The sequence below is a fragment of the Peromyscus eremicus genome, chromosome 18, assembly GCF_949786415.1.
Source record: "Peromyscus eremicus chromosome 18, PerEre_H2_v1, whole genome shotgun sequence".
Lineage (NCBI taxonomy): Eukaryota > Metazoa > Chordata > Mammalia > Rodentia > Cricetidae > Peromyscus > Peromyscus eremicus.
Genome location: NC_081434.1, coordinates 13,425,167 through 13,452,803, shown reverse-complemented (window position 1 = coordinate 13,452,803; position 27,637 = coordinate 13,425,167).

Below are 27,637 nucleotides of genomic sequence, written 5' to 3'. Positions count from 1 at the left end.
AAATGCTGTCAATCATGATGGTAATGTTATTTTTTAATCAACATTGTTGCTATTATCTTTATGCTGTCAATCCACCTAGTGTCTGAAAATCACCACTTGCAGAATAAATGAGAAAGATAGTGGAAATCATTATTCTCTCAATATCTAATGGACCTACATGTTGTGGAATATTATTTTAAAGTGTCTTGCATTTTTCCTGCTGCTTTTGTTAGCAATGCAAAGATGTGTTACATTTATTTGATCAGGTAAAATTAACCTGCGAGCGAGCAGGAGGCTGAGTCAGCAAGTAGCTGACAGGAAGTGGAAGGGAGGAACCATAGGTAGCTAGGGTTCTGAAGTGGGGGCTGAGCAGAGGGAAGCCTGGTTTTTTGAAAGACACCAGAAAAGGGAGAAGCTTAGCTACTTGCTGTTCAGCCTCTCTGAGCGAGCAGAATTCCACCCCAACTTTTGAATCTCGAGTTCTTTAGAAGTATAGAGATCTAGATAAAGTTCCCTTAAGAGCTTTGAAAGTCAGTGCCTAAGGGAACAGAATTCCCTCAGGCTGCAGCTCTTGTGGCCAAACACTGCTGGTAACAGCAGAGTTGCAGCCTCTGGTTAGGACAGCAGTTGCTTAAGCAGCAGCCACTGTAAATAATAAAAAAAATAGTCAACAACACCCACATATGTAAATGCAACTATAATCCACGTCACAATAGGATCTATATTAGAGTACTTTACTGAAGGAAGTTATCTTAAAATGGGCTGTTGACCAAGTGCATGCTTGAAATCTCAACACCCAGCTGAGAAAGATCATATGCCGCAGATCAGTCTGGGCTACAGGATGAGACTTGATCTCAAAAATTCAAAATGAAATTCAAAGCAAACAAAAATTCAAAGAGCTCTTGCTGCAATGACTTGACTCAGTGGTACTCTGTAGTGATTACGGAAAATAAGTCTCAAATCCTGAATGCCAGCAAGGAGACATTTAATCTAGGGGAAGCCACAGACTCTGAGCCTCTACTTCTGCTAACTGGATTTGCACCCGATATGATTTCTAAAGGGTTTTAACATCTGCAAAGTTGCTTATTAATAAATGTGGTGAGAGCTTTATATGGTATAAATTGCAGTTTGGACACATAACCACAAGGCAGTCATTTTATAATCTTCTTTGTTTTATGTTGAGTTTATGTCTTATGAAGAGTTTAATGTTGAGTAAAGAGAAGGAGTGAAGGTACTCAGAGATGATGTATTTCAGGCATGTATTATAGATTCTGTAGTGGAATTCCAGTACCCTGAGGAGATTATCTGTTTCCTTCTCTGACCCAGATGGTTTAAGCTGCCCTGGGTAATTTCAAAGGTATACACACATGCAGTGTTCCATTTGCTTTTGCAGTTCATAGCCTTTCCATGAACAGCTTTCTCTTCTTTTCTTTCTTTCCTTTCACGTAAGTGATGGGAGAATCTGGTTTTCCCGTCCACAAATAAAAGCTCTGATAGGACTCCCTCCACCCCCATCAGATCCTCCATCTAGTTTGATAGATTTCATCTTCTCACTCGGATTCTTAAAAAGTGACATGCTTTCTCATGACCTCTCTTGGCAGGACGTCTTTCTTTTTTATTACTTCAACACTTGGTTTATCACTTCTGGTAAAGTGTTTCCTAACTTCGTCGCACACAGCTGTAAGCATTGCCCTAATCTTACTGTATCCTGTACATCACAATGCTAGGAGCCAACCTTTACTATGTGCCCAAAATGATTAGCTTTCTGGGTATACATTAACTAATTTAATCCTTCCTACTACCTTATATGGGAAGCACAGTTATTGCTACTCCATTTTATAGACCCTGAAACAAGAACAGAAAGGTTAAACTGCCCTAAAACCTAGTTAATAAGCAGCACACCCAGAGCTTGAACTAAGCCAGTTGTATTATGAAGGTCCAATTTACACCATTGCTCAGAGGTTCTTTGTGATTCCCTCTCATAAATGTGTTTACATGTCTGGCTCCACTTCCAGGCAGAGGGTTTCGCTTGGTTCAGCTTGTAATTCCAGGATACAGTGAGTGCCGGGCACCTAGAAAGATCGAATAAGTGAGAAAATGAGCCAGTGAACGAACAACACCTTGGCATCTGTAATGCGTTACATATTTTATTCATGTAATTTCTTTCATTTTTCTTTGTTTGGTGGACATTTTAAAGTGTTTGTGAAGTTGGAAGATGACTTAGTGATGATGTAAGTATTTAATAGGCTGGCTCCTTGCTCTCAACTCCGTGTACTGGAAAGCTGTGCTGGAGTGGCGCACCCCACACCCATTGCCTCTCAGAGTCAACAATAATAGTATCAGTTTTCATTTGAGTGCTTTCTTGTTGACATCTCTCCTCCAAAGCATCTTTTCTATCCATTTTGTTCTGTAACTGAACTGGGGTTTTCTGTCTTTTCTCCTTCAGAAGCATGTGACCATGGATGAGAATTGTTTGTTACTACTGGAAATTACTATGGTTTTGAAAGGGGCCTGTATAGGATTAGATGTCAATGAATATCAGCTCAGAGATGACTGGGTCGGAACGGGATTGATGCTTTCGTTATAAAGGTTCAAACACCGAAAAAGAGGCAATGCCCTAACCACCTTCTCTACCCGGAGTCAGTGTTTAATATCAGGATGTTTTAATTGCACAGGTCAGTCATCACCGAATGTGAGCTGCTTCTGGAGAATATACTCTTGAAGGCTGGTCTTTCTTGTCTCTCGCAGATCTGGGCCTGCGTAACAGCATCAGTGGCATGTCCATCCTCTGCTTGTCTCTTTACTCTCATGTGTGGCCAGTGTTAGAATGGCAACTGCTCATTCTGTTCTGAACTGTCTCCCGGATCAGCTTAGATACGTTCTGTCCCAGAAGAACAAAACAGGATGAACTAAAACAGCCCATGAATTCCTGACCTTGCATCTCCTCTTCAGTCCTGCCTCTGCCAAGTTTGACTAGTTGCTGTGGCAAAATTGATGCAATCTAGGCATCCCTTATTTAAAATACCTAGGCAGCTCTCCGTGGACCAGATGAAATCCCTTGCATACACGTGATTGTCCCAAACAGACATCTCCTACACTTCAGTTTCTCAGTATTAGGATGCTAGATACAATAAGTAACCCTGTTGATTTAACACAAGATTTTAAAGGAAAATCAAAAACATTGGATCTTTTGCCTTAGTTTAGTTTTTTTTTTTTTTTTTTTTTTTTTTTCTGAGACAGGGTTTCTTCGTGTACTTTTGGTGCATATCCTAGATCTTGCTCTGTAGACCAGGCTGGTCTTGAACTCACAGAGATCCGCCTGCCTCTGCCTCCTGAGTGCTGGGATTAAAGACATGCACCACCACCACTCATAGCTGCTTTGGGTTTTGAAACAGGATGTTAGGTGAGCTTTTTTATTGTTGGTATGTGAGTTAGTAGTTTTCCTAAATTAAATTCTTATCACCAGGGGCCCCTTTTTATTCTTTTGAGCTAATGTCCAATCAGAGGGGACTTCTCCAGAGATCTTTTAGTTTTTCCTCAGAGAATTTGGTTTTAAGAAAACAACAACAACAAGAATACAAAAACCTTCCCTAACCTCTAGAAGTAACCAGCCAGCTTAGGGAGTATCAGCTATAAGTATCAGAAAATAGGAGTCATTTCCCTGATGAGAGGATGGAAGTACCCATAGTAAGCCTGAAATAGCAGTATTTCGATATATAAATAGTTCCATACAATAGCCCCAAGAGTTTAAGAGCAAAGGAAAGACTGCAGTGTAGACCAGGTTATGAAAATCTGTAGGAGTGTATTTTAGTGTGTGTGTGTGTGTGTGTGTGTGTGTGTGTAAAGGCTGGAGGTTGATGCCGGTGTCTTTCTCCATCACTCTTTTGTAAAACAACACTCGAGAGAGGCCTTGGCGGGTTTGAGCCAAGGTGCCCGCAGCGGGCAGCAACCAAGGAAGCTCGCCATGCAGATGTGGTGGAAGGTTACACCATACACACAGGGCGTCCACGTGGAAAGCTTTATTATTAAAGGGGGAGGGGAGAGGGGATAGAGGGAAGGTGAGAGAGACAGAGAGAGAGAGAGAGAGAGACAGAGACCAGAGACGGGGGGTCGGTGGGTGGGGGGAGAGAGAGAGGAAAAGAGGGAAAGCGGGGGTGTGCACTACTTCATGGTGAGGGGGGGAGGAAGTGGGAAGAAGGGGGCTTTACGTAAGATGACGTCAGGACGCTGAGCGGATTCCCAAGGGGTGGACCTGAATGCCAACACTCTTTACCTTGTTTTTTTTGAGACAGGGTGTGTCAAGAGAAGCCAGAGCTCACAAGGTAGTCATATGTATCAGTTATTTTTATGTTGTTGTGATAAAATACGTCATAAACAAGAGTGACTTAAGGGTGAGAGAGTTATTTTGACTTATGGTTCCAGAGGGCCAGAGGCCGATGTTAGGATGTCTATGGGGAAGACTCATGCTCTGTGGATAACTGGCAGGGTCTAAGACCGACCGATAGCAATAAGTCCCTAGGACTGCTGGGAAGCTATTTCAGAGTGTAAGGACACTAAGTCTTGAAAGCAAGCACCAGGATCTTTCTTCTCTTATCAAAGGTAGAGTCCATAATGGGGAAGGCGTGGCAGAGGAGCAGAAGCTGGTTGGTCACATTTCATCTGTGGACAGGAAGCAGAGAGAGGGAGCCGGAAGTGAAGTGAGGTTGTAAACCCTCAGAGCCCAACCCCCGCCCCGTGATGTGTTTCCTCCATCCAGGTTTCACCTCCTCAAGGTTCCATAACCTAAACAGAGCACCGCTGTCTTAGTCAGGGTTTCTATTTGCTGTGAAGAAACACCATGACCAAAAAGCCAGTGGGGGAGGAGAGGGTTTATTTGGTTTACATTTCCATATTGCTGTTCAGCACTGAAGGAAGTCAGGACAGGAACTCAAGCAGGGCAGGATCCAGGAGGCAGGAGCTGATACAGAGGCCACGGAGGAGTACTGCTTGCTTACTGGCTTGCTCCTCACGGCTTGCTCAGCCTGCTTTTTTTTTTTTAATAGAACCCAGGACTCACCATGGGCTGGGCCCTCCCCCACTGATTACTAATTAAGAAAATGCTTTTACAGCTGGATCTCATGGAGGCATTTCCTCAACTGAGGCTCCTTCCTCTCTGAAGACTCTAGCTTGTGTCAGGTTGACACACAAGACCAGCCAGTACAACCACCAACTGGGAACCAGGTGTTCAAACACATGAACCCATGGTAGACATCTCTCATTCAGAGCACCACAGATTAGAAGTACAGTAATTCCCCGGGGATCTTCTAGTCTCTGTGTCTCCAGGGCTGGGCTTACAGGTGTGTGCTGCCATCATTAACTTCATCTGTGGGTAAGAGAACTCCCATCTCAGGACGTCATATTTTATGGCAAACACTTTACAAATTAAGCCATCCTCGCAGGCACTGTATAGATTACAGCCGTTCTCAACCTGTGGACCGAGACCCCTTTGGCAAACCTCTTATCTCCAAAAATATTTACACTACCATTCACAACAGTAGCAAAACTACAGTTATGAAGTAGCAACGAAAACAGTTTTATAGTTGGAGATCACCACAGCGAGAGGAACTGTGTTAAAGAGTCGCAGCGTTAGGAAGGCTGAGAACCACTGAGCGTGAAGAAGAGAGGATTACCATTAAGGTTCTTTACCCCCACTCCAGACATCCTTAACTTGGCTACTGCCAGCCTGCTCTTCTGAAGCAAGGGGAAATGGTGTGGCCGCACAGCCTCAGTTAAACAAATCCAGCGACAATGAATTCCATTACTAATTCATAAGACTTTCATATACAAACTCCCGTGGGATGGTCTCTCCTAAAGGACTTTCTGAAAGACTGCCTGTGCCAGGCACTGTCCTGACCCCTTTCACAGGCTGCAGGGAATGCTCAGAAGCCATAGGTAAGAATAATTCCTACCTTTGTTTCCAGGTGAGGAAACTGAGTTCTGGGGAGAGGTTGGGACTTGGATGTGGGCCCATCTGATTTCGGCTTATTTCAGCTCTGGTATTGCGCCTACATTTTTTGAGACATTCCTGATTGATCCGTTTTCCCAACGTTGTTAAGTGGCCGAGTGGTAATGGGTGTGGTGGTTTGGTTTTTTTTATTAGATTTATTTATTATGTATACAGTGCTCTGTCTGCATGTATGCCTGCACACCAGGTGAGGGCACGAGATCTCATTACAGATGGCTGTGAGCCACCATGTGGTTGCTGGGAATTGAACTCAGGACCTCCAGAAGAGCAGTTGGTGCTCTTAACCACTGAGCCATCTCTCCAGCCCGGGTGTGGTTTTTAATGAGCTGAATATTTCACCGAGATTTTCTTCAGCTTTGTTCCTAACACCAGAACACTCGTGAAGCAAATAGTAGGAATTGTTTTGATTGCCAAACTCATTTGGGAGTTCTCCTCATGTATTTTCCTTGCATGTGGGTGATTAATTATTATAAGTATTGCACTAAGACTGAATAACTGATGTGATCCGCTTACAAATGTGAAAAAAAAAAGTACATGCAGAAGAAAACTTCAAGGCAATCAGCTAAGTGTATCATTGCGTTAGAGATGCCATTGTGGGTTATTCCACATGAGAGTTGACATTTGGGAAATGATGAATTAATTGTGACTTTCTTGCTTGAGTGCCGTTAGTCTTCTTTAATGTTAGTTATAGTAACAAAGAAAGAATGTCTTAATCACGTGTCTGTGTTCAGAAGCATTGTGAAGGCAAAGGCATGCTATCAAACACTGAGTTCATCAAGGACCCAATCAATGCTGTGGAATGAATGGCAGGTGTCCATACAGCCAGAACTCCTACACCGGCTATTTGGGTTCTTCTTTCCTGTGACCTCTGTTCTTTTTTTTTTGAACACCCAACCATCTTCAACCTCAGTCTGCTATTTCTGTTCGCTTCAAGCACTGAGTGAAAAAAATCCGATCAAAACTAAAATTGGTGACTTGCAGAGTTATTTCTTTCAGAAGACCTGGCACTTCCCGAAGGGCGTCAGGGACAAGACTGAGAATTCATGTTAGAAGTCCATGATCAGCAGGGCTCAGGGCCTTCCAAGACCTGTGGAGTCACCATGCAAGAGGGCGACTGAAAGAGGGGAGGATGCTGGGATGTCACTGCAGACAGCATGGCATCACTTCGCTGTGTCTCAGTTGTTACATAGATCTGTCATCTAGTTTTCCAGTGGTTCTATGCTAAGGGCAGATCTAAGACCAGAGTGGGGACTCAAAGCACTGCTGGTCCTTCTCAGTCCTTCTCGGGGCCACAAAAGACTGTGTTCTTTTCCTACAGGGCATTTGCTTCATGTAAATCAACACACACTCACCATACATTACAAATGGATGGCTGTGTTGGTAACAACTAGTATTCTTTTTTTTAAAAAAAAAATTAATGTTTTATTTTTCTATTTTACATACATGGGTATTTTGTCTACATGTGTGTCTGTGTGAGGATGTTGGATCCCTTGGAACTGGAGTTACAGACAGTTGTGAGCTGCCATGTGGGTGCTGGGAATCAAACACAGGTCCTCTGGAAGAGCAGCCAGTGCTCTTAACCGCTGAGCCATCTCTCTAGCCTGACAACTAGCATTAGAATATAGCCCCAAAGAACCTCAGAACTTCTGAAATGAGTAACCCCTATAATTCTCCTAATACATAGCTGAGGCCAGGCAAACGAAGGCCCTCGAACTGAACCGTAGGCAATGTCTGATTTAGCCCGAGAACCTGCACAAGATCTCCTCAAGTCAGCACTAAGTCAATTCCAGCATTGACTGGGGAGGTGCTCAAGAAGCACCATCCTTAGCTGGGGAGATGTGACAGTAAAGGCTATGGGGACGGGAAGGGTCAGTTTTCTTCATGGAGTGGCCCCTGGTGGGTTTTACGTGCTCCACGGGATAGCTCTGCATTCATGCACAGATGGATAGCACCTATCGGAATCAATGGGTCATAAAAAAGGGCATGAAGTTGGGAAGAGGATGTAAGAAGTTGGGGGGGGGGTGAATAGTGGATATGACCCAAATATATCATGTACACACAGGAAATTCTAAAAGAATAAATAGTAGAAGGGGAAAAGGTTTTTATATTTTAACAACTAAGATGAAAATATTTCATGAGAGCATATTTCATGGCATGAGAAAAGTATCTAAAATTAAAATACCAGTGGCCATAATTAAAGTTTTAATGGAACACAACCTATCTATTATTTATTTACATGCTGCCTGTGGTTGCTTTTGTATGGCGATGAAAGAGTTGAGTAGCTCCAGAAGAGCCCTGCAAAGCCTAAAGTATTATTACTGAGTTTTGTTTTCAGACAGTTTGTTGACCCCCAATGTAGTCGCCCACCCAGCTCATAAGAGAGCTGTCTGGAAATCATTGTTATTTCCCCCTGATAGCTAGCTGTGTGCTTTCCCCGGAAGCCCTCCCTGCTTGATTAATTGCATCAGTGAGTATTAAAACTAGACAATCATGCTCACAGTCGCCTGTGGTTCTACCAATTTGCCTGTATTTCCTAGTAATGGGACTGTGTCAGCAGTTCCCTTATAGAAATAGAAAAGTAGAAATAGTAGATGTAACTGAGGGCTGATAACATTATCAACTTTGTAATATAATTTTCTACCCTTTAGACATTTCAATAACTGGGTATAAATAATCATTATGAATAAGACAGGACAGATTAAGGAAAGACCAACAAACCTAGTTTGTTTAGCCATTAGTGAAATGAGAGCAAATGAGAGCCTAGAGAAATTAAAAACCTTCCTAACATCAAAAAATTGTGAAACAAGAAACCCATAAAATACAATGCACAGGCTACAGAGAACACCCCTGTATGTTCCAGCAGGGCCTCTTCATTATACTCAGCTCCCTGGAAAACCTAGAAGGTCATTTAGCCAATTAGTTCTGATCTATTCATGTTCTTCTTTAGCAAATCATGGAATTATTGGGATGTTGGAGGTACTTTCCTATTTCCTTCATTTGAGAGGGTACAGTTGTAATTAGATGAGGCCTGGGATTACTTTTGAATGCATCTATTCTATACTTCTACCCATAATATGTTGGATCGCAGATGAATACACCATATTCTGTACAGATTACAGGTTTCTCATAGACAAGGCTCTTTTCTAGATAAGGTAGTCTAGCTGATAATATGTCTGTGATGATAGATGCCATTGACATAGTCTGAGCTGTAAGTGACTTGTAGCACTCATGGCTTTTGACACTGCTTTTTGCCCTGCCAGGTTTTTATAACCATACCTTCTGGGGACATTAAGTTCCAAGTCTTCTGAATATCTTTTCTCAGCAAAGAGGCCTGTATTTGCAAAGTTGTATTTTAGGCAGCTCCAAAAGGAACCATATTGTTTTATAGAACAACATAAAGCCTATGCATTTATTGTGTCTTTATATATGGAAATTTACAGAAAAGAACACCATATGTGTACAATTAAAGGGAATTGAGGATTAATGCTATACATTCAGAATATGTATAAGTTTAGCACCAGAATTTCCTCTAGTTGATCTCCAAGACTGAGACTTTGCATTTGCACTTTATTAATGGCCTTTCTGTGTACAATGCATAGACGAGCATCCAATTGTTTTGTTAAAGCAGAATGCATGTATGTGCCTTTTAACACTTCAAATATTTTATTTCTTTGCTCATTGACTTTTGGCCACACTTTGTGGTTCTTGCCTAGACGAGTTTGTTGAATAGAAATCAATTTGCAATACAGTGCATGAGGGTAAATTATTAAAATAATGGCTACAAGACGGGGAAGTTATCTCTTCCAACGTGGGGAATAAAATGTCACAGGCCAAATGAGATCATGATAAAAAACCATGTGTAAGATTCACCCCTACATTTTATGAGCTAAAGTCAGTGACCAAAAGGAAAGGATACTTCCTGCCTCTGCCTTACTCCTATCTCAGAGTAATTGATTTATTCTAATAACAGTGCAACTATAATATTGATTAATCTTGCCAAAACAACATGACTGCCACCAAAACAAAATAAGAAGACTGTGAAACCCTTATAAAATACTTTCTTCCCTCCCTTCCACCCAAATTAATAGCACATTTCTCTTCCCTATAAACTTACACTAGGGTTATTCATCTACTTTTCTATTCACCTGGAGAAAACAATAATTCACTGTGAACTTGGAACCAGGCGCCTGAACAGACTTTTTGAAAATATGGCTAATCAGCCTTAGACTGGAAATGGAATTCTTTAAAAAGAGAATGCTCATTGTATCAACGAGAAGGGACCTGCACTTCAGCTGTTCTCCCTAAAGATCCTGAGGACATCTTAAATGAAACAGACTGTTGGCTTTGATGGAGCAGTAACACACGATGTAGCATGAAATGGGAGAAGAGTACAAGTCTCCCACAAGTCACAGAAGTGATGAGATTTTTCAATTTGTGTCTTTCCCTTGGGTGAGACAGCTTCGTGTTTGGAATTTTTTTCATAATTACAAATGTGGAACTCTTTTGTTACGTGGTAAGTCTGCTGTGGGCACAGATGGCATCTGTGTGCAAATCTGTGCCTCTTTTCCAACAAAGTAAGCTTGCTCTCCAGAATATTCCTCATGGAAAGAACAAAGTCTATGGAAATAGGCAGAGCTCTCTGAAGATGGGGCACACAGCATGCACACCATTCTATTTTTGATGTCCTTAATATATCTGGGTTCCTTAGAAGAAAAGCAGAAGTTTGTGTGACTTTAAAAAGAGATGAGTAGAGATGAATATGACTTTTAGGGGCAGTTAAAATAGTCTGAATTGTAATCCAATACATGTCATCAACCTTGTATCCAGACCCATTGAATTTGCTGTACAAGAGTGAATGCATAAACTGCAGCCTTTGAGTGGCATTGGTGGTCACTGTAGGGTCATCGTCCATCACAAATGCACATCTCTGTGAGGAATGTTGGTAACGGAGACGTGCTTTGCCCTGTACTTTCTGCTCAGCGGTTGTGAAATTAAAACTACTATAAAAGATAAATTCTTGGGAAAGGATCCCAACTAATCATTTCTAGTCTCTGAGGACACTTATTACAAGGGGACTGTGCTGCTCAGATCTTCTGTGTACTCCAACTGAAATAAATGTACAAACACCCTCTCAATACTCAAATAAAAAGATAGGAGGCCAGTCCAAGTCAGGATTGAAGAGCTCAGATGGTCAGAATTTCCCAATAAACTTTGGGGATGTAATGTCCAAGGACAGTTTTCTCATCGATTCTATTTTTAAACGATCTCAAGGTCGGGATAATTTGGTGAGGTGAATGTTTTATAGGAGGCAGGCTATTGTTTCTTGCTCATCGTAATAAGGTGCTGCCCTTTGGTTATTGTAAGGCAATAGAACTTACGGCTAGCAAGACTGTTCTACTAGGAAATACTTGAAGCTATCCAGGGGGATGCTGTTGTTTTCTAGAAGAACAGGACATCTCATTGTAGTGCCCATATGAACTGTTAAGCTTCACATTGTTCAAAATAAGCCTCATACAGGAATAGCTGTTGAATGATCCTGTACTTATGTGTGACTAAGACATCGGGGGCTGTTCCTGCATCGTAAAAGATAATGAGCAGGATTTAAAACATATCACTGGCTACATCTGTGCCATACTTCCCTCAACGATGGACTGTAACCTATAAGCCGAGTATCCCCTTTCTTTCCCCCAAATGCTTTTGGTTAGTGTTTTATCACAGCAATCAAATGCAAACCAAGACAGAAATTAGTACAAGAGAGTAAACAGTTTTTGTGACAGATCTGATCATGTTGTTTGGGGGAAAGATTATGAAAGTATTTAGGACTCTGGGCTGAAAACACCATTGAGATTGTAAAACTTAATGGGCTATCCTGTGGTAGCATGGAAGATAAGAACATTGAGAGAAATGTTGATGGTAGAAGCCTGGCTTGTGGAATTTCAGAGGGAAGCAAAGACTCCCTCAGGGCTGTTCATGCCATATTTTGTATTAAGACTATGTAGAATAAAACCTTTGCTCTATGGGGACAATTGATACTGCTTATCTGGGGCTAAAAATTTTTGCTGGTATTAATAAGAAACCAGCACCACTGAGGTAAAATCTGGGACTATTTCCTCAGGTTCAGAACAGGTCAGAAGCTGTGGTCCTGAGAGAGCTCAGGCTAAATCTCAATCTGAAAGTCAAACTTAGTAACATGTAAGAGTCTCCCACATGGCTTTGGCAGAAATGAAGCTACAGGACTGCAGAGGTTGTGGAAAGAAGCTGAGGATAGACATCATGTGGCAGGATCAGAGTCCCCCAGGAGATCATAAAAAAGCACTGGTGAAGGTGTGGCCTCAGTTGCAGTTGAGACTCACAAAATTGGAGACGCCAGGATCATGAAATGTCTACTAAGGACCAGTGGTGGAGCCAGAGAGGCAGAGTTACCCAAACTCTTTGGAGCCCCAGAAGATCATGAATGAGTCTCAGATGTTGGACACTGAGTTTCTTGTACTGTTGGGAGTTTGGTTTTGCTTTTATATATGTAACTATGCCCATTTTTTCCTACTTGCAATAAGAAAATATGTAATTTATTTGGGATGTTTTCATTTCAAACTCAACACCTCTACAAGCAGAGGTGTTTTTCCAGATTTCCTTGCTTCTCATATTTTTCCTACTTATTACAACTTCCCAGTAAGTTTACCTATAAACATTATTATGCCATCTTAAAATCATTCAACACTGGTAGTGGAGTATCTAAATTCTTTTGCCTCTACATTTTATGTGATGGTGATGGTGGTGGTGGTGGTGGTGATGATAATGATGATGATGATGGCGTGCAAGCCTCCCTTACCTCCCAAGTATTGCTGCATTAATTTGGGGATTTATTATTCACCTCTTACCTGCCCTATACCCATTGTTCTCTAGTGATTGTCATAGACTCTAATTCATCTTCTGCTTTGTCATCAAAAGAATAAAGACCATAGTTCAATATAAAAAAACAAAACAGATGATCATTTCCTCAACATCAAATTATTTGTGAATTCTCCAACCAGCATAGATATAAACATTTGTAATTTGGCCTAAGAAGAGCTCCATGACTTTACCTTATTCTTGAAATGTAAGTCTTTGTTCATTGGCTCATATGGATTTTTCCAAGTAGGTTCTAGAATTTAGCTCTGTTGGCCTTTTCACTCTCCCATCCCATTCTCACACTAAGATAAAATTAAGTCCCCTCTCCTTCATGGTAGGACTACATAGCATAGAGATTGGAGAATGGGCTCTAGAATAATATTTAAGTTTTGCTTCCATTTTCAATTTTATTTCCATATTTGAGAATAATAAACTGTTTCTTGAATTCTCCCTTGATTTGTTGGTAACTTCTTCCCAATGACCTCATTAATGATAAACAAAACCTTTAAGAGGTATTCGTTGTCATCTGTATGTCATCATATAATTATACTTTTAAAGATGGTTATCCCTTTAACATTGATGATATTGACACTTGAATAGGATATGCTCTTGAAACACAAGGGAGCAGGTGGGGGTGGGTTGGGAGAGGTAATGCTGAAAGAGTTGGCTGGAAAGGGGGAGCACTTCAGGGTCAGGTAGAAACCTGGTGCAAAGGAAACTCCCAGGAATCTACAAGGACATCCCCAGCTAAGACTCCTAGCAATTGCAGATATGTAGCCTGAGCTGGTCATCTCCTGTGACCAGACAAGACTTCTACCAGAGGGATTGGGGCACGAACCTAGCCACATAAACTTCAACCTGCAGTCTGTCCTGCCTGTGGGATGTGCTGGGATAAGGGTGGCATAAAGATTGTGGGAGTGGCCAACCCATGATTGATCCAGCCTGAAACCCATGCTACGAGAGTGAACCCACCCCTGACACTGCCTGAAGTACCAGGATCCATAGGCTGGATGACCTAGAGACCTAGGATAGAACCAAACACAACTGGAGGAATAAAAATGACAATGTAATGATGCCTAACAATATTCTGCTATACTCATAGATTGGTGCCTAGCCCGAATGTCATCAGAGAGGCTTCATTCAGCAACTGGTAGAAACAGATGCAGAGACCCACAGCCAAACATTAGGCAGATCTTGAGGAGTCCTGCTGAAGAGAGGGAGGAAGGATTGTAGGAACCAGCAGGGTCAAGGACATCACAAGAAAAGCCACAGAATCAACTAACCTGGGCTCATAGGGCCTCACAGAGACTGAACCGACAACCAGGAAGCCTGACCTAGGCCCTCTGCATATATGTTACAGTTGTGTACCTTGGTCTTCTTGTGGGACTCCCAACAGTGGTAGTCTGATGGTTTGCTGGCTTTTGGGACCCTATTCCTTTTACTGGGCCACCTTGTCCAGCCTTAATACAAGGCAAGGTGCTTAGTCTTACTGCAACCCGATATGCCATGTTTTGTTGAGACCCATGGGAGACCTGCCCTTTTCTGAACAGAAATGGAGGAGGAGTAGATGGGGAAGGGACAGAGGGAAAGGTTAGGAGAGGGACTGGGAGGGGAGGAGGGAGGGGAAAACTGTAGAAAATGAACAGGAAAAAAAAAAGATATGCTCTTGGGATGATTTCTCAAATGGGACATCAAGATAATGATTCAAAATTCATGAGTCACATTAGTCATTCCAGGCCAAGTTTGGGATGTTTTGTCAAGATGAGGCCTGATTTCTGGGTGTTTGTGATAAAACTTGTCCAATTCTTCTAACAGCTCATGTCTTTCCATGAGACAGAGAACAAAGGCGATTTTTAAGCATGCAGAGTCATATGGGACCCTTATGGAGTTCTGGACATATGGAACCAGAGATGTGAGAACAGTCTTTCGGATCACAGAAAGAAATATTTGGCAGAAAAATAAAGAAAGGAAAATTGCATCTTTGAGCACCCTTTCATTTTTTATCAAATTATAAATATTACGAAGATCATTTAAGCCTAAAGAATCTACCTTAACTAAATCCATTGCCTTCTGGGAAATGACAAAGTGTAAATTATCAAAAACTTCTAAAATGAACAGGTCAGCTTAGGACCAGCCACACAGAAAATTCTAATTTGGAGTAAGTGAAGAAAAAAAAAATCAGTCTAAATGAGCTGCAGAACTGACTGAGGGCAAACTTTGTCAAGAAACACAAGCCATTTGTAATCAACGCATTAATTATATGCAAATGTTGTAGTTACAGCCCTCAGAAACAACAGGTTTCTAGTTAAACATTCTGGCTTCTCAATTTTGATTACATTATTCATTTGCTTCCAAGAACAAATGTAAAATCCTTAATTATCAGCACAGATTAGTAACATTTTGCCATATTACAAAAATCCAAATGATAAATTAATCAAGAAAAAGAAAGAGAATAAGACTGAATCTTGTAAGATTTTTCTCTCTCTTTAGTGAAACTCCTTATGCACTTCTGTCTATTAAAAATGTGTAACTGTATATGTGTAAGGTATAGGTGTCTGTTGGGGTTTAAAAGACTGTTTAGTGATCCTACAATTCTATAGGCTACAGAATGCATGAGGTCAACAATCACTTGCTAAGAATTTCACAATGTGTCGGTCGGTGCTAAATAGTTTGTATGTAAATTCCCATAAGAATACTTATTTTGCTGGGCGGTGGTGGCGCATACCTTTAATCCCAGCACTTGGGAGGCAGAGCCAGGTGGATCTCTGTGAGTTTGAGGCCAGCCTGGGCTACCAAGTGAGTTCCAGGAAAGGCGCAAAGCTACACAGAGCAACCCTGTCTTGAAAAAAAACCAAAAACAAAAAAACAAAAAAAACCTCATTTTGTAGATGGGCTGAAATATCCTCATTTTCCCTGCTTAATTTTTTTCTTGACACTCTATATGGCTAGTTCCTTAAAGTGTGTGTATGTGTGTGTTTGTGTGTATGTATTTGGGAGTAGAGATGTGCATTCATGTAGAGATCAGATGATAGACAACCTTGGATATCATTTCTTAGGATTTGTCCACCTTGTTTTTTGAGACAGGGTCTGTCATTGGCCTGAGGCTCAACAATCAAGGTTAGGGTGGCTAGCCAGAGAGACACAGAGGTTTGCTTGTCTGTGCTTTCACAGTTCTATAATTGCATACCACATGCGTGGACTTTTGATGTGGGCTTTGGGAACCGAACTCAGGTTCTCATATTTGTGCAGCAAGCACTTGACTGACTCAGGTATCTCCTCAGACCCCTGTGTGTGTTTTGTATTAGCTCAAATGATTTCCCTCATTATAGGAAGTCTAGCCGAAGCAACAACATAGATTCCTAGAACCATGTCTTTCCTGATGCCTCGTGTTGTTTCTTCTTCGTGGTGCTTATGGTAACTAATCAGTATACATTAGCATTTATGGTAACTAATCAGTATCAATTAGTTGGTTGGCTTATTTGCTTTTCCTCTATGCTTCCCAGAATATGAAATCTATCAAGGCTGAGATTACATCGCTTTTATCAATTCAGCGATTTTCAGGCACTTAAAAATGATTTGTTGGATGAACAAAGGAGCGCTCTAAGCCGGTAGGAATCAGTATTTTATTTCCAGACCTAGACTTGAAAAGGTAAAACTCACAGTTTCATCAAGAGCCGTCGGTTTTATTTGTCCTATTAGCCCAGTGTCTCCCTGGCTTTACCCTTCACCTCACAGCCTCAGTGTCGGAGCCAAACTCTCTTCCCCGTAAGCCAAGCTGTCTTACATGTCACAGTTGCCAGGAGTGGGTGGATGGGGGCTCGTGATCCTTTCAGTCTTGAAAACATTGTGTTACTCTGATCTCGGTGGACACTGTCTTCACCTCGCTGTCTGTCAGCTTAATTGGAACCTGTTCTCCTCTTGGGAGGGCTGGGTTGTACAAGGTAACTTCATGACGATCAATGCTGACAGGAAAGCATTCAAAGGATGTTAACTGGCTAGGAAAGCTGCAGGAGGAGTTCCGTGGAGATGAAAGGGATAACAGAGAGGGATGTTGACAAGCCAGAATATGGCCTTTGCTTTCCTTTCCTACTTTCACATTAGGCTGCGACCATTACAGCAGGTTTAAGAAAGGAAAACACAAGTTTTGAGCTACAGGGCTCAAAAGTCTAAACAAAAAAAAATCTCTGGTAATGGTAATGATGAACAAAGAGATGATTATTTTTCAAGGTTATACCTTTACCTTTAGATTCCTTAACAAAATTTATACATCTATATATATGTATACATCCATATACACACATACACATGCATTCTTTTTTCATTCAATCAATATTTACTAGACAAATTTGGGAATGAGAGATACAAAGTTGGAGAAATATAAACTGTTTGGCAGCATTTTAGAAGGCAGAAATACAAGCCAGCCATGAACTGCTTAGACTGAATTATGGCAGCTTCTAGTTTGGATCTCAAATGTTCCCCAAATGTTGAGGGCCTCTTGTGCTACTGGGGGCAGGGTGGCAGAAGCTGGGGGTTAGCAGAGGAAAATTGTGCCCTTGGTTGTGTACCTTTGAAAGGGATATTGAGATCCTTGCCTTCCTTGTCTTTCTTCTTACTTCCTGGCTGCCGAGCGGTAAGCAGCTCTCCGTTAGCCCCTGATGTTTTGACTCAGAAGCCCCAAAGGCAGCTGAGCCAGCCGGCCATAGGCTCTGACCTCTGCAACTCTGAGCCAATATGATTTTTTTTTCTTCTTTTAAGTTACCTTAGATACTTTTGCCCCCATAATAGAAAGCTGGCAACCACAGAGGCGCATGTGTGACCAGATTTCAGGAGAAGGAAAAGACTCCTTTTCCAATTGTCTCATGTGATCAATATAATTTAGTTGAATACGCAAAGAAATCTGATTGTATCATTGAAAGCATTAATGGAGGAAACGCATCTGAGATGGGCAGAAGGGGATGACTAGAAAGACAGAACCAACTGAAGAAGGAAAAAGGCAAATAAGTCAGTGTTAGCTGGCATAGACGACACATGTCAGGGCATTTTAGGGATTGAGATTAGAAGAGGTAAGTGGGAGATGGACTCCTCAGAGCCTCCATGATCCACTAAGGAGTTCACATTTTGCATATGTTATAAAAAACTGCTAGAGAATTTTTTAAACTATCATTAGACAATAGGATCCTTATTCTGGCAGTTCTCTTGGAACTAAAGAGATGATATTGCAAGAAGATTCTTGATGATTTCCTCATATTTCTGCACATCTTTTAAACACAGGCATCATCAGCTTTTTCCAACTTTTCATGAATGTTTGTGCGGCCAACAGTATTTGAAGATAGATAGTGTCTCCCTTATACAAAAAATTGTGGCTCAGACTTACTTCATGCTGAACCTCCGCCTGGATTTGTGGGTAGCTCTGCTAGGACACGTGGATAAGAGGGGAAGTCCATGCTATGGTGAAGCTCATCCGGTGTGCCATGCTGTGGTTTATGCATACATGTATCTGAGGCAGGAGTCGTGTGTCTTCTTGATAATGATGATTAAACTGTGGCAGGCTAACTTGCAGTTTGAAAGTATAGAAACGTCTAAGCATGCTCATAGTCTTGGCAGACTGAAATCATGAAGTGTCTGTAGAATTCGATAAAATACAGTAGGTTACTAGCAGTGGGTCTGAGGCTGGTTATGCTAGAGATAATGTAACCAAGAAAAGGGAGCAATTCTGATGTTACTTGATAAAGCCAATGGCTCAAGAATGATGGGAGAAGAAAGACCTTTATTCAGTGGCCACGTGATGCTGAAGCACGAGCCTCTGCCCCCAGAGGAGCCTCTTAACTCTAGGGTGATACCATCAAGATAGGCATACTGGACGACACAGGATAAGAGAAGAGAGGCATAACCATATCTTTTCTTTGGAACAGGCAGGATTCTTCCAAGAAGTCAGGTGCTATCTCTTTCCACTCCTTTTACAATGTAATGTTCCTGGTGATGACAGTGGGTAGACTCTCATAACCAAAGACGGAGGCCACAAAGGAGACAGGCACCCTCGTCATTCAAAGACCAATATTTATAATCTCATTGCAGTGAGTCTGTGGGCCACCTGCAGGTTCAAGAGAAGAGTCAGTGCTTCCAGAGAAATGATCTTCAAGTTCCTGAGAAGCAGCACAGGCAATGGTTGTTGAAAGCCACGTGACCGAGAGGTTAAATATAGCAAAGCTGGGAAGAGAGTAACGCTGTGTTGACTGCCCTGCTGCGGGACCTCCGAAGGCAGTGATTTCTAAGCCAACTGAGAGCAAGTAATGCTAGAGTGTTTGTTTAGACTTTTCCTTAGTAGCAATAGCAAAGTGTGTAGATAAGGAAAACAAGTCTCTAAGTTATAACGATTTCTGAGTCCTATTTCACATGATATGATACTTGTCTCATAAGAAATCTATAACAAAAAATGAAAAGACAAACTATAACGTGGAAGAAAACACTAATATTTATAAAAGCCTATTTTGGGGGGTCAGAACAAGATATCCCCCAAATATGTCACTTTGAACTTTAAACAGAGTACCTTGGGGCCAGCATGCAGGGAAGGACTTTTTCTGACATCCTACTTCTTCCTAAAGCCGGGAGCCATCAATGAACACACTGGCTTCCAAAGATATTACTAAAATTCTATTAACCAATGAAATTCTATTAACCAAGGCAGATTAAACTTGTATCACTGATGAAGAGTGAAAACTCAAACATCACATTTGAAGCCCTGGAGAACTTTGTCCTAGACCATCATTTATACTCCTCAATCTTTCATTTCCTCTAAAAAAAAATAATTTGCTGGATCAAGGCTTGGTAGCTCACACTTGTAATCACAGTACTTGGAAAGGTGGGGCAGGAGGATTGCTACAAGTTCCAGGCTAGTCTGGGGTACATAGTGAGATTTAGGTCAACATGGTCTATAGAATGAGAATGTCTTAGTTAATTTTTTATTACTCTTATAAACACCATGACCAAAAACAACTTGGGGAGGAAAGAGTTTATTTCAGCTTACTGTTGTAGTTTGTCATGAAGGAAAGTCAGGGCAGGGCTTGGAGTTAGGAGCTGAAGCAGAGGCCATGGAGAAACACTACTTCCTGGCTTGCTCCTCCTGGCTTGCTCAGCTTGATTTCTTGTACTACCCAGGGTTGGCAAGGTCCCATTGGCCTGTACTCTCCTCTATCAATTAACAGTCAAGAATCTGCCCCACAGATTTGTCTACAGACAATCAGATGAAAGCATTTTTTTTTTCCTCAATTGAGGTTCTTATTGACAGGTACCTCTAGGTTGTGTCAAGTTGACAAAAGACCAACCAAGACAGAGACACTCAGAAACAAAACAAAACGAAAAACCAAAACCATCATCATCATCATCATCATCATCATCATCATCATCATCATCATCATAGTTTACTGTCATATTTCTTCCAGGTGAGTTGCTATAGTAAATCAGGCTCCAGGTTTGTTGCAACCCAGAAGATGGTAACCAGGGCAATGAATACAGAGATTCTCACTTAGAATTCCAGTCCCGAATCGGCCTCAGGCATCATCTTGTGAGGCTGTGACCAGCTTGGGTGTTCAACTCAAATGCCCAATCAACATGAGGGAGAGCTGGACCAAGATAATCAAACATCAACTCATGAGTCCCTCCATGAGAGACTGAGGCCCAGTAGACTCTCCTACACAAGACATCCCTTTCCTCGAGCCATTATGGCATACCTCAAATGCTTTCTGACTGTTAAGGAGTAGCATTGCCAGTCAGCTTCATGCCCCAGCCTCTGCTTCCTGCTAGTCTGAGGTCTGAGTTCTAGGAAGAGTTCAGTGGCTGCTTGTCAAAGCCATCTTCCCAATGTCTGCATCAAGCATCCTGTGTCCCTTGAGTAATACCCAAGGCAAAGCATTTATAGTAAAATCTTTCATGATGAGAGTAAAATTCCCAAGGAAAGCTACTTCCTCATTAGCGCCCTTCTGAGCACCATCAGGGAGGACATTGTTGAGTGCACCGAGAAGTTCCTCTTCCACTTGGGTTCTCTTCTTCAACACACTTCCAAAGAGACTATGACGAGAAACAGATTCTTAACAGTTTTCATTTGTAAGGTTAAAAATGGGGCAAAATACCTGAAGAACTCACAAAAGAAGATATACAGGTAGCAAATAAGTACATGGAAATGTGCTCAATATCATATGTCATTAGAGAATTGCAAATTAAGTCAATAATGAGATTTCACTGTATATCTATCAGAATGGCTAGAATCCAAAGCAATGGCAACATCAGATTCTGACAAAGATATAAAGCAATAAAAACTCTTATTCATTGCCTGCAGGCATATAGACTAGCTTACTGTGCAACATTTTTTTGAAGGCTGCTTACAAACCTAGGCATCTGTTACCATATAATACAGAACTTGTGTTTCCTGGTAATTAAAAAGATAACTATCAAGTATTAGAGAACTTGCTTCAATTTGTTGATTAGGGGTCTTAGAGACACCCCCCCCCCAAAACTATGCAGGCTATTGCTATTGCTCTCGGTTGCCCACCAGAGCTTAATGGTAAGTCCTGGTTACTGAAGATGCCACACACTTTGGTCACAGAGCATGGGGAAATCATGCCCAGCTTGGTCTGGAAGCCAGCTTTTATAGTGCTGGAAGATGCTATGCAAGCTTCTGAGGAAGAAAAAAAATCAACAGATTTACTTAATTGTCAATCCTCTAATCTAGAAGAATAACTAGTGTGGCAAGATATGCCCACTGGCCAACAGTGGGATGAATGATATAGAAGTATTAAACAGTATTCTGATTGGGTTTTCCCCACAGGAAGGAACACATGTCTTATACCAATTAACTGGGCCACAAACCTGTGCCTGGGAAAGTCTTAAGCCCTAGGGGATAAACTACTACTAATCGTTTACTAAGTGTACATAGCACCAAACTGCCTTCTAAATACCTACCTGTCCCTATTCCCAGGAATTAGTGCAACTCTCACACCTCATCAGAAAAGCGTCTTTTTGCAGTGGATTTTTTTTTTTTGGTTAATACAGAGATTAAACAACTGATAAAAGTGCAGAGAATGAGAGACTGTGGTGTGCTCAGCCATAGTGGGACCGCTCCATCATACCTCTTCCTGATCGAGGCTTAGGAAACATCACAGAAACAGAGTGGAAAGATTCTAAGAGACGGACGTCAGAGCCAGTTGCACAAAGCAGTGTTCTGGACATGAAAGACTGTTGCTTGTATACAGTCAAAGGGGCTGTGGTTCCCAGTGCAGGGCTATACAGCATCAAGGAAACAAACATTCCAGCATGGATAGGGGAAGAAGCTCCCGGGGCTCCATTCCTAGCAGAGGAGCTATGGCAATCAATAGCTGGTGGAGAAGGAAGAGTCAACATTCCTTACGGGTATGGCCCTTAGTAGATTGCCCACACTCAGCGATGGCCCTACAGACTTTATTTAATCGTAACATATCAACAGTGGCTCACCAACACTAAAATGTATATATTCTACACTAATGCATGATGTTAACAATTTCGGTAATTGGGGTAGGGCTGGGGGGGGGGGTTGGAGTATGTGAGAAATCCTTATTTTCTGCCTAGTTTCTTTCTAAACCTATAACTATTACAAAATGTAAGTATATGAATTTAAAACAAAGCAAATATAACAGATCTTAGTTATTTGAAGGAATAAACCATTTTGATTTGATAGTATTGAGTTTGCGGTTCTGAGAGATGTTAAGCTATTAGATGGCATACAAAGAGATTTAATAATCGGGAGAAAGTGACATGAAGAGGGAAAAAAGGCAGGATACAGAAGAATCAATGTTGAAAAGTGTAATATTAAAGCTAGGGAAATGCTCAAGGCGAACCACATTCATCATATTGTATCTGGCTGGTATACCTCTGCAGACACATAACAGAGCTGGAACTTCAGCCTCAAGGGCTGTTAACAAGGACCTGTCACTTTCCTCTCACTGTCCCCCATTAGTTTCCAACTTCAGTAGACACTTCAGTTGTCCTATTTTTCTAGTCTTGCCACCCAAAGAAAATCCTGACATGACCATTTAGTCTTTATACCCAGGGAAAAGGCAAGTGGGAACCAGGAGGAAAAGCCCTCATCCTAGAATGGATGTTCATGGAACATGTCAGTATCTGCACACACTAGTTCATGCAACAGAATATGTGATCCTGGGTTTCTACCTCTTTCTTTGGCCCCATGGAGTGATGGAGTCTGTTTTTTCCCTATGAATTCTAGCTACTGTGGCATTGGAGAGAGATTTATTTGAGTGCCTATATTGGGAGTTATTATCCAAGGAGCCCTGTATTTCTCTTTTCTGTTGCATTGTACTAAGCGTTTACTGCATTTAAGATTTCCCACAGGCTTTTACAGAGCCATTGAAGAGTTTAAATCCATGTGACATAATATTACTTGTACACATGTCAAGAAACACATTTCTTTTATGCGGGAATGGATTTTCATATCCCTCTGACATTTCCAGAGGACCCAGGAATGTTCACATATTGAGTGCTTCCTATTGTGGTAAAATTTGAAATGATCATTTAGTCATAATTTGATTTGAATGCTTCCCATCCTTCCTTCAGTCCTCTCCACTGGGGCTCGGTTCCGGTTGTGTAACTAAAACTGGTTTGCTCTCGAGCTCAGGAGTGATCTCCATCCTGCTCGGACCAGTGGAAAGGGGAGTTCTCATCTTACTAGACTTCTCTCTTTACAGCTCTTGGCAGTTCCCCATCTCTCTCCTTAAGATACTCCCCCCCCCACCCCTGCCCCACCACCACCACCCCTGCTTGCTTCCTGGACACTAGATTGCTGATTTTCCTCTTAACTCCTTGTTAACTGTTTTTGAGTCCTATGTGCTCATTTCTCCTTTTCGTTATTCTGAATACTGTTTTGTAACAGGCAATGGGCCAGAGTTCTGTTAGCATCCGCTCCTTCAGCATAGGTAACTTTGCCTGGTCCCTTACTTCTAAATATCATCCATGTCACTTGGATATCTTCAGTCATGAAGTTCTCCCGTGTAGGGGATCAGCCCCCACACTGATTTACCCCATGAACTCTTGAATGAGGACTAAGAGACTCAACTTAGAAATAGAGAGGAGAAAAACAGAGAGAAAAACACAGGGTAGACTCAGATGGGCCTGGATCCTTATCCAACGGGCCCAGAGCTTTATTCCAAAAAGGCTATTTATAACAATGCCAAGGGGTGGCGCAAAAGACCTCCCCCTTGCTAGTTACAGTCACCTAGTACCCTGGCCCATGGTTCAATCAACCTGTCATGCAGTCCTACTGGGTGCAGCCACTAGGAAACCTAGTGGGCTCCAACACTCCCTAAATCTTATATTCATATTTTGAACAGCCTGTTTGGCATCTCTATTGGGTCACCTCATGGGATTCTCAAAGTATATCTGTCCTTCTTATTTATGTTAATTTAAAAAATCTATGTTGAACACACACACACACACATGCATGCACGCATGCATGGACACACACACACACACACACACACACACACACACACACACACTCATCAGTCTTGACCAGCTACCATCTTTTCCTGTGTAGAGTACTGGATTACATCACTCCATTGCATTAAACTTCTGCTAACTCTTTTTCTTCTTCAAGATTTTTAATCTTAAATTTAATTATTTTATTTGTATGTATTGTCTGTGATTACATATGCATATTTGTATACATGTGTTTACACATCTGTGTATGTTCACAGGCCAGAAGAGGGCATCTGGTGTCCATTTCTAACCTTCTCTGCCTATTCCTTTTGAGCCAGGGTCTTTTCCTAAACTCAGGACTCACATTTTCTTAGCTAGACAGGAATCCAGCAAGCCCCATTCTCACAACTCCACCCTGCTCTGCCCTGGGGTTACAGGTGTGTGCTGGATGACCAGCTTGTTCCTTGGTTGTTGGGATCTGAACTTGGGTCCTCACGATTTTCCAGCAAGCATTCTTGCGGGGCATTTACCCACCAACCCCATAGCTCCCCAGAGTTTTCTTGAGTGTGAGCAGCAGGAAATATTAGATAGAAGGATTTAGATTGTGAAGATAAACAGATAGAAAATAAAGGATAGCCCCGAGAGAGCCTGGAACCTATTCCAACGAGCCCGACTGTCTCTGCCCCAGGGTATTTATGGAGATGCCAAGGGGTGGAGCAAGAGACCTCCTCCCCCAGCACAGCCAAGTGCAGACCATCTCAGACACCTGCACTCAGGCCCGTGGTCCTAATCATCCTCTATGCGGTCATGCTGAGTAAAGCCACGAGGAACCCGAAAACGGGCTCCCACACATTCTTAATTACTAAGACATCTCTGTAGCCCCCTCCACTAACTGGTAAGCGAACGCTACTGTCATTTCCTTGCGTCACAGCTCTCTGCAGGATCGAGCTAAAGAGCTTTCTTTCTGAACTCATCTCACACAGTACACATCCTAGTTCTCTTTTAAAAAGATTTATTTTCTTTTTAATTATGTATATGTATGTATGCCTGTGTGGGGACATATACATCTGAGTACAGGTACCTTTGGAAGCTAGAGACCGTAGGTCCCTCTGGAGCTGGAGTTTTGGCTGCTTGAGCACTACCTGATATACGTGCTGGGAACCTAACTTAGGTCCTTGGCAAGAGTTTTAACCGCTGTACCATTCCTCCAGTCCCAATGTTCTTCATGATTCTTTATGTTACATCCACCTGATGGTCGTTTATTTGCCAGCATGCCAAGCTTGGGATCACTTTAGAGCCTTTGTGTTGTTACCTGGAGCTGTCTGGAGTGCTCTTACCCCAGGTCCTGGCATGGCTTGTGACTTTCTTATCTGGAAAGCCCCAGCTTAAATGCCAATTTCCTCATATACTTTGTATCTCAGCATCTTGATACTTCCCAGTGGTTACTTGAATAATTGTGCTTTGTATGCTCTCTAAAATTGGTATATTGTATGACCAACTAGAACAATACAGGCTTCATTTTTTTTTTTATTTGCAGTGCTGTATCACGCTATAATCTGCAGACACGGTGTATCTTAGTTAGGGTTTCTATTGCTGTAATTAAAACAAAAACAAAAACAAAAACAAAAACATGACCAAAAGTTACTTGCAGGAAGAAAAGATGCATCCCACCTTACAACTTATAAGTCTATCGGTGAAGGAAACTAGAGCAATAACTTGGGACAGGAACCTGGAGACAGGAACCCGGAGACAGGAACCCGGAGACAGGAACTAGAGTAGAAGCCAGGATCACTGTTTGCTGGTTTATTCTTGTGTTATGGGTTTGCTCTGACTGCTTTTATTCATGGCATCTTAGACCACCAGTCCAGAGGTGGCACCCCTGACATCCCTCAATGATTAAAATTCATCACAGGTTTGCCCCAGGCCAGTTTGGTGGGAAGACTTTTTCTCAGTTGAGGTTTTCTCTTTCCCAAAATGATCATAGCTTGTGTCAGGTTGACATAGACCTAGCCAACACATTTTTCCAGACAACAGGAATGTAACAGTGAACGAAAACAGATGCTCTTTATTATTAACAATCAATTAGATTATTTAGGCAGCTTGCTATTCAGTCATTGACTTAAGAAATAGGTATCATGTGCTTTCTATATCCCAGAATCTGGAGATTAAGTCACTTAAAAATAAGAAAAAAAATTTCCCCTTGCTTCCTGAATTCAAGAAAGGAACCAGAAAAGAAAACAACAGGTAGACAAATGTGAAATACCATGAAAGAACAAGATGAAACATCTAAATGTGCCAGAGGTGTGTTCTGAAGTGGGAAGGTCTCCGTGAAGAATGTACTTGGCAAGTCTCAGAAGCAGCAAAGAATGCAGAGGTGTTTAGAGAGACGGGGAGGGAGAACAGGAGGCTGGCCAGACAGCTGGGAACCCATCTTCTACAGCTTTGGATTTTATTTTAACAGTGCTGGGAATCCATTAGGGTTCAAAGCTGAGGGGTGACACAATCTTTTGCAGCACAGATTTGCTTTAAGAACAATTTTTTTTGCTCATAGAGTTCCTGAGGGGTTTGGCTGAGAATACAGTTCCTAGGACTCTTGACATTCCTGGCTGGTCCTCCTCACACACCAGGCCCCGTGATGGTAGCTGAAAATTCTGGAATGTGTTCCCATATTTGTACATTATTTTGAGGGACCTGGCTTGCTCAGTCTGTCTGGCTTAACAATATCTCTTCACACTCATGTGTTCAAACAAACAAAAAAAAGTGTAAAGTGAGAAGAAGGACCGCAGTAATCACAGAAATTTCCTAGCTGCCTGAAGCTTCAAGGAAGAGCGTGTTATAAAGAGGATGCATAGTTCGGGTCCTCTCCATAATTAAAAAACAAAACAGAACAAAACAAAGACCAAAAAACCAGGAAGTTTTCTTCTGGAATATTTTCTTAAGGTTTAATGATTAACATAGGCAAAAGTAGAGGTCAACAGACTGTGTAAAACAAAACAATGCCTGGGGATTTGTTTGACCCACAGGCATTTGGATGACCCCTAAGACTAATGTTTTTTAAAACATGGTTCGACTTTCTCACACGGTTGGTCCATGGGGAGACATTTCTGTATCAACCATGATGTTAATAAGTAAGAGAATGACTGAGAAGGCTGTGAAAGGACACAATAAGACCTGCCCATAAATAAAAAAGGGAGCCACACAGTGTTCTGAGAGACTCCATGTATTCACTTCCTGGTTTCTAGAAAGACTGTGTTTGAATATAGTATATTCTTTTTTTTAAGTTTTCTTTTTTAATTTGAGGATTTT